Here is a 7,877-nt window from a genome sequence, read left to right as displayed (position 1 = left end):
CATTCCTGTGAGAGTCCCCTGTGCTATGGAGATGGAACAAGCACCAGCCTCCCCCAAGGGCATGCCATGGCACTTTAAGTGGGTCTCAACTAGCCCTTTTTTTGTAAAGGAGTCATTCAAACTAAGCTAAGAATGGTGGCAAAGAAGCAGTCACTCGCCTTCCCCTCTGTTTCTCCAACCTCATCTCCTACACTCTTCCCCCACCTCAGTATGCTTTGTATCACCAGTCTTCTTTGCTCCTGGTAGATTACCTTCCCACCTCATGGCTAGATCTTACTCATCCTTCAGGCCTTGGGTGACACATCACCCCTTAAAAGAAGTTTCCCACCAATACCAGGCCCCTCTATAATATACTCTCACAGTCCCTCCCTCCCATACATTTCTTTCATATATGTATCAAATTTTACTTAAATGATTACTTGTATAATTATTTGTTTCATAAATCTTCATAAAGGCAGGGACCATGCCTTTCCCCACTGTATCCTCCCAGTGCCTAGCATAGAGAATGAAGGGCCATAATCTTATAACAGATAAACAGATTTCCTTCTACTTTGAAGCCACAGCAATGATATTCCTGTAACAGAGAGGTGGTGAAAGGCCGGTGGCCTGTCAGGCTGCGCCGGGGTTTGTCCAATGGTGTCCCAGATAGATGTTGCATTGTGTACTTCTGGTAGTGCCACTTCATCTATGTAAGCCTCTGGCCAGGGGCTGAAAGATTACCTTCCAGGAAATTATTCTGGAGAACAGCCAGCGCAGGAGTCCTCAAAACCTTCACTCACTTGCTTACTTGAAGGTTTGGCCTAATTTAAACCCCACTAAGGTCCATGGCCAAAGCAGCAGCTCAGCCCCAGGTCAACTTCTGGGGACTAATCACCAGCTGAGCAGACAGAGCTTTCTCTGTGACTCAAAGGCCAAGCTCTGATTTTGCTTGCAGATCAGATATGGACTCCTACTTGGGCCTTTATATGAATAAGGTCTCACTCATTGTTGAGTATTAGAGGAGTGGGCAGCATCTTAGAAGCTAACTGATCAGCAAATCCTTTGGAGGGATAGAGAAATAGGGCTGCTCCGATCCTTTGTTCAAAGAGCTTTTTGATAGTGTGGGATGTTTATGAAGCAGGGTAGCTCCTGGGAGTGCAGATATAAGGGTAAGGTGATGGCAAAGGAAAACACAAGAAACTTCCCTGAACAGTAATCAAAACCTCTGGCTAGAGAGTGGGCCTGTGTATTCTGGTTTTGCCTGTGAACGGCACTGACTTTGAGAGTCTAGACCAGTGGTTCTCAACCTTCCTAATGCCGCGACCCTTTAATACAGTTCCTCATGTTGTGGTGATCCCCAATTTCGTTGTTACAAATTGAGCCTAATTAAAGCATAGTGATTAATCACAAAAACAATATGTAATTATATATGTGTTTTCCGATGGTCTTAGGCGACCCCTGTGAAAGGGTTGTTCGACCCCCAAAGGGGTCGCGACCCACAGGTTGAGAACCGCTGGTCTAGACCAGGGGTCCTCAAACTACGGTCCCCGGGCCACGTGCAAATACAAATATTGTATTTGTTCCCGTTTTGTTTTTTTACTTCAAAATAAGATATGTGCAGTGTGCATAGGAATTTGTTCATAGTTTTTTTTAAACTATAGTCCGGCCCTCCAACGGTCTGAGGGACAGTGAACTGGCCCCCTGTTTAAAAAGTTTGAGGGCCCCTGGTCTAGACAGATCATTTCACTCTCTGAGCTCACAGGTTTGTTTTTATTCAGACCCTGAGATTCTAAAAGAGCCTCCAGGGCAGAAAGTAAATGAGTTGTCCCAGGTCAATGCCAGATGGCAGTCCTGGGATTAGAATTCATGGGCCCTTCTTTCCAGCCAGCTGTTCCCTCCCTTGAGTCCTGAAATGTTTCTTCTCTTGAATGCTCAGGATTGTATTCAATTTAGTAAGGTTTGTGGTCACATAATCACTGCTCCTAAATAAAACAATGACTGCAGAGCATCCGCTGTAAGGAAGGCAAACATGGGGGATGTGGAGGGGGTGGGCACCTTTGCCCCTGAGAGAACAGGCCAAAAGCAAACTGTGGATCAGGTTAGGCCTGTTCTACTTTAACCAAAACCAACACAAACAACTCTCTTGGGAATCTGACAGAGTCCTCATCTGTTCTCTTTTTTTTCTCTAGGCTTCTTTGTGTATCAAAAGCCTGTGCTTGATTCCATAGTAAGGGCCTCTCCTGGAAGCTGGAATACACTATTTCTAGAGGCAAGGTTGAGATACAGTCTGGATCCAGATCCTCTGAGCATTTTTCCATCAATAAATTAATTATTACATTGTTAATGTTCCCATCTCCAGGAGTGTCAGGGGTAAGGGCAACCCTAGTCCTTCCAGCCCAAACTCTGATAGGTCCACTTGTAGCTTAGGAAACACCAGATATTCTTTTCTCCTCCCTGCTCTTTCCTGTCCCACTATGACTGGCTGGTGCTAAGACAGGGAGCCTGCCTGCAGTTGCGCTATTGCTTTAACACCCATTTCTTTGGCCAGGAAGTTCTTTGAGGTATAAGGCATGTCAAATGGCCTTTGGGCTCAGAGATTGCCTTCGATAAGGGATCCCCGAGCCTCTAAAAGGTGAAGAAAGCAATGGAAGAGAGCCTTGCACAAGGCCCAGAGCAGGGCTGCTTGGCAGGGATGGGATCCTGAGTTTTTTCACTCAGCTTCAATTTAGGCAGACTTACCTTCCTCCTCACTCACCAGGCAGTCAATCAAAGTGAGAGCATAGTAATTTCATTTGCTGGTTCCGATTCATTTAGCCATGGAAGAGGCCTGGAGGTAGAGGAGGAAATTTCAACTAAAAAATCAAATCCCTGGTAAATGATTATGATTCCTCTGCCCTTCCAGACTCCTCATACACATACTTCTCCTCTAGATGATTTGGGGGAATTGGGGAGGACCCCTCTACTGTGGTAATTTAACTCCCCTCTCTCTAGGGGCCATGTGTATGGCTAGGGAGGAGGTCAGGGAACTCCTTAGAATGAAATTGCTGACAGTTACATTACTATATACATGGGCATAACTCATTGAACTGTACAATTAAAATGAGTGAATTTACCTTATTTTCAATGTCCTTCCCCTAAAAATGATGTCTTTAAATCAAGTGTATTCCCAATGACAGGCCAAAGGTACAGTGATGCAAAGTTGTAGCTCCAGGCCTTGAAACTTGCTCAGTATTCCCCTTTAGTTTCCCCTGCCTCATACTCCTCACTCTCACACTGAAGAGGGCAGTGCAGGGGCACTAAAGACAAAGGCCCATTTCCCATTCCCGTGTTCCGCTACTCTCACCCTCCCCGCAGAGACTTACAGCTTTGAGGTATCAAGGTGTCAGGCCCTGGCTAAGCGCACCTCAGGAGTTGACATGGTTGTCTTGAAAGCTTATTTCACCTTCAGAGTGATGGTAACCTCAACAGAGAGCTCAGTCAGACTAGATGTTTGTGAGGGAAGGTGAGACAGGGGCTAGAGGGAGTAAGGGGGAGTCCCTGGATCCATAGGGCTTAACTTCAAAAGAGGAGCGGGCAGGCCATGTCACAGCTAGAGACATGTGCAGGACGGCTGTTTAAAATGAAATAAGCAAGGGCCTTAGGAATTCAGACAGCTAGGCTTTTCAGGCCTGGGGAGGACTGGACCTCTCTCCAGGAGCTATCCAGGGTCCTGAATCGTCTCCACCTGAAGCTTTGGACAAGAGCTTCACCTGTTGGTTAACGCCAACCTGAAATGCTGCTGTTTCCTCTCTGCCCGTTCTTCATACCAACTGCCTGCTTGGATCACATCCTGCATGGCCTGAAGTAGCTCCATAATGACTCCAGTCACTCTCTATGGCTGCAGCCTGTGCTTCATGCCAGCAGCCTGGCTCCCTGGCCAGATTTTCAACAAAGGGTAAAGTTGAGGATCTTGGTATGTGCAAAAAATATCTCCAGTACCCCTGGATGCTCAGGGCTAAATGGGCCTGGCTCAGGGACAAGGTGGCTGTAGGGGAAGGAAAGCGTTTTCCTCACATCCTCTGGCACATCCTCAGAGAGCTCCTCCCTCACCTCCGCAGCCGCTGCACTCACACACACCCGCACGCACGCACACACACATGCCAGATTCTCCATCCGGTCACTGCAGAGCCTGTACTGCTGCAGAGAAGGTAGCGTCTCCTTTGTCTGCAGTTGAGCAGAATGCACCTGTTTTGTCCCCATCATGGGTATTACAGAATTTTGGCAAAGAGCACCCAAATTTAAAACTTACATAAATGAAATAAAATACTGATTTATTTTTATGAATTCAAGAGGAATACATTTACTATAAAAATCAAGATAAGCCCTAACCGGTTTGGTTCAGTGGATAGAGCGTCAGCCTGCAAACTGAAGGTCCCAGGTCTGATTCCAGTCAAGGGCATGTACCTTGGTTGCGGGCACATCCCCAGTAGGAGGTGTGCAGGAGGCAGCTGATCGATGTTTCTCTCTCATCGATGTTTCTAATTCTCTATCCCTCTCCCTTTCTCTCTGTAAAAAAAAACAACAATAAAATATATTTTTAAAAAATCAAGATAAGAACAAAAGAATATTTTAAAAAACACCCTTAGTCATACCATCCAGAGTTATATCCCATGTTAACCTCCTGGCACACAGCCACGTTCTCGTGTGTCCATGTGCACACACGTATGTGAGTGTTTGTAAGAGGTAGTATAGAGCAGTGGTTAAAAGTGAGTTTTGGCCTGACTGGCATGGCTCAATGGTTGAGCATTGACCTATGAACCAGGAGGTCACGGTTTGATTCCTGGTCAGGGCGCAGGACTGGGACAACCAGCTCCATCTAATCAGACTAGAACACTTACATCCCCCAGCCTCGCCCCTTGTGTTTTTCTTTTATATATACATATACATATATATACATGTATATATATATATATATATATATATATATATATATGTAAAAAGTGAGTTTTGGAGTAAGTCCTAACTATGCCATTTATCTGTGTGATATTTTTGGTCAGTATTACTGAAATCCCTTATTTCCCCCTTTATCTGTGTGATCCCTATCAAATTTCTAATCTCTTTGGGTCTTTTTTTGTAATCTTTAACATGAGGAAAATAATATACTCATCGCATAGTGTTGTTGGAAGGATTAAATGGGATAATATACACACAGTCCCTGACACATGATAAGTAGTCAATAAAGGGTAGCTTTTATTACACATACACCCTGTAGAAATCATTCTGTCATACTGTTTAATGCCTAACTTTAATACACAAATTACTCTCTATCTCAGGTAAAAGTTGAAAACAGGATAAATAAATTCAGTTTACTTCATTTTCTGTGAGGCTTAACTTTCTGGGCAACAGTGGGATTTGGGAAACAGAATGTCTTCCTAGGTCAGAAAGAAAAAAAAGGACCATTTGACCCAGGACGCCTCGCTGACTCTGCAGCCAGAAAACGGCAGGGCCTTCCTTTTGGTCAAGGTTCTCTTTACTTCTTGAGCTTTGGGCCTCAGCCCTTTGGCTTTCAGTGGATCGTGCCAGCAGCAATTAGTACTACGACTAGAGGCCCGGCGCACGAAATTCATGTGCGGGTACGGTCCCTAGGCCTGGCCTGCGATCAAGGCCATCTTCCCCAGCTGCCTGCAGCTGACCCCCCTTCCTCCCCCATACACTGCCACCCACTCCTGGTTCCCCATTAGCCATTGGGTGATCGGTGCCTGACGGCCAGAGGAAGGGACCAAGAGGTCGGCTCTTCCCACCCGCTCACAGGCCCCGCCCCTGCCTCGGGTGGCCAGTAGGTAAATCATAGCCTGCTGGCCGGGGAAAGGGACCAAGTAGTGGTCAGTGTACCTTATAGTGACTGGTCCAGCGGTCATTCTGGTTGTTCTGCCATTAGGATCAATTTGCATATTACCCTTTTATTATATAGATGTTCTAAAGCTATTTTTAAAACTTATCTTATTCTTTCTACAAATAAAACTTTTTAATACATTTTAATAAATAACTTTTCATACATAAAAATTATATTCTAAATGAATAATTTGTCCCTTCTTTCCAGTTTATTTATTCACTTATCCAGTCATTTATTTATATCAGTATGGATTAATGTATATTTATTTTCTTTTAGGGCTATAATCCAATATCATCATACTGATAACAAGTTGCTCAACTTGTTCTAGCTTTGGCCTCTGGGAGCCTTTTAAGTTGGCTTCTGTTTCCTATTGACTCACCTCTTTTCCCTTTATTCCTCAGGTAAACTAATCATGAGCCTATGGGAGCACTTTCTTCAAAATATCTGATACTCATCTTTTTATAATTTAATTTAAATTTTTTTTTTTGCATATTCTCAGCCAACATCCTGCTTCATGCCCTTAGTAACTTGTTCTAGGATGCCTGCAGTGGTAACTCACTCATCTCTCCAATTTGCCTCTTCTTCCCCCAACTCATCCTGTATATTATTCTTAAATCACTCTCCTGGGAATTAAACACTCACTACTCTGATTACAGTATCCCTTGCTCCAGACCTTTCAATGGCTCGCATCACTTAAAACTTAATCTGACACTCAATAGTTTTAACAACATGGCTCCAATTTGCCAATCTGGCTGCTTCTTCAATTGATCATTTTTCTATAATCTTTGTTCTCTTTGCTCCAGCTTTCAGCCTTGTATGCAGATAACTTCCAATTTCTAGCTCTAGTTTTGACTATATTGCAAAAAATCTTTATTGATTTCTTTAAATTATAAAAGTAATACATATTTGATGGGATAAATTAAAATAATACAGAAAATGAGTCTCTGACTCTCCTTGCCTTCCTCAGGTTGGTTTTAAGAATGAAGTGATTTTAGATTTTTCAGTATCTTCCCTAACTCCTATTAAGTTACTACATCATAGGGACAGATTTTGAGACATGTTTTTTGACTTAAGAATTTGTAATGCAAATCATTACAAATGACCTTATAAAACCATAACCTTATAAAAGGTTAAGTTCAGAAAAACAGATCTTTATGTTTGTAGCTTACATTTTCAAAGTCTTTTCCTTATTATTTTCTCATTTAATCCCTGACAATCCTAAGATAGAGAAATAGTATCTTCTTTTTCAATTAAAACTTTTTAAAGAGCAGTTTTATGTTTACAGCAAAATTGAGGGGAAGGTACAGAGATTTACCTAATACACCCACACCCACATATGCATAGCCAGCCTCACCCATTATTAATATTCCCCACCAGAGTGGAACATTGTTACAACCGGTGAACCTAGTGCCACATTACAATCACCTGAAGTCCACCGTTTACATTATGATGCACTCTTTGTGTTTGTTGTACATTCTATGGGTTTGGACAAACGTAAAATGACATGTGTCCATCACTATCGTATCATACAGAGTATTTTCACTGTCCTAAAAATCAGCATGTATTATTTACCCCAGTTTTACAGAGTAAAAAGCTGATGCCCTATAAAGCTGAGCAGCTCCCCTCACCAGCCAGGTCTTGGTTCCAAGTTTCCTGATCCCTTTCCTACTTTACCACAGAAAAAGGCCATACTGAAAACCATAACGCAGTGAGCAGCAGCACTAATAGCAGAGAGGTCAGAGCCAAAGAGAGCCACTCAGGCCGTTGACACATCAGTGGCCATGGCTTTGCCTCAGGGAATGTGAGAATAATGTTGTCCCTGTGCTTCCCTTTCATGGTGAAGGTGAGACTGCAGGAGATCTCTAAGTAGGAAATAAGAGACAGGAATGGACTGATCAGTGTGGAGGCTTTCTATTTGCAAAGAAATATCCTGCCTCCCCAAAGCTACAGGGTTCTGCAGACGTGAGAAGGAAGCGAATAGAATTGAGTCAGATGTGGAGTCACACCACTGGTGGTGCCTGGCAGG

General features: G+C 43.5%; 1 protein-coding gene across 5 annotated transcripts in view; it reads right to left on the bottom strand.

The window, feature by feature from the left end:
- FAM219A (family with sequence similarity 219 member A) overlaps positions 1 to 7,877 on the bottom strand; it is a 49,789-nt gene that overhangs the window by 25,758 nt on the left and 16,154 nt on the right. The window contains exon 2 of one of the 5 annotated variants that reach the window (XM_006758564.1): positions 2,719 to 2,806. The exons of the other annotated variants lie outside the window; for them this stretch is intronic. The gene's annotated coding sequence lies outside the window, so the exon portion shown is untranslated. The remainder of the gene's footprint in view (positions 1 to 2,718; positions 2,807 to 7,877) is intronic. 5 annotated transcript variants of the gene reach the window in all.

This window comes from Myotis davidii, unplaced genomic scaffold, assembly GCF_000327345.1.
Source record: "Myotis davidii unplaced genomic scaffold, ASM32734v1 scaffold534, whole genome shotgun sequence".
In the NCBI taxonomy this organism is placed as follows: domain Eukaryota; kingdom Metazoa; phylum Chordata; class Mammalia; order Chiroptera; family Vespertilionidae; genus Myotis; species Myotis davidii.
Note: the sequence above shows the minus strand (reverse complement) of the source record. Positions and strands in the feature narration are given on the sequence as shown.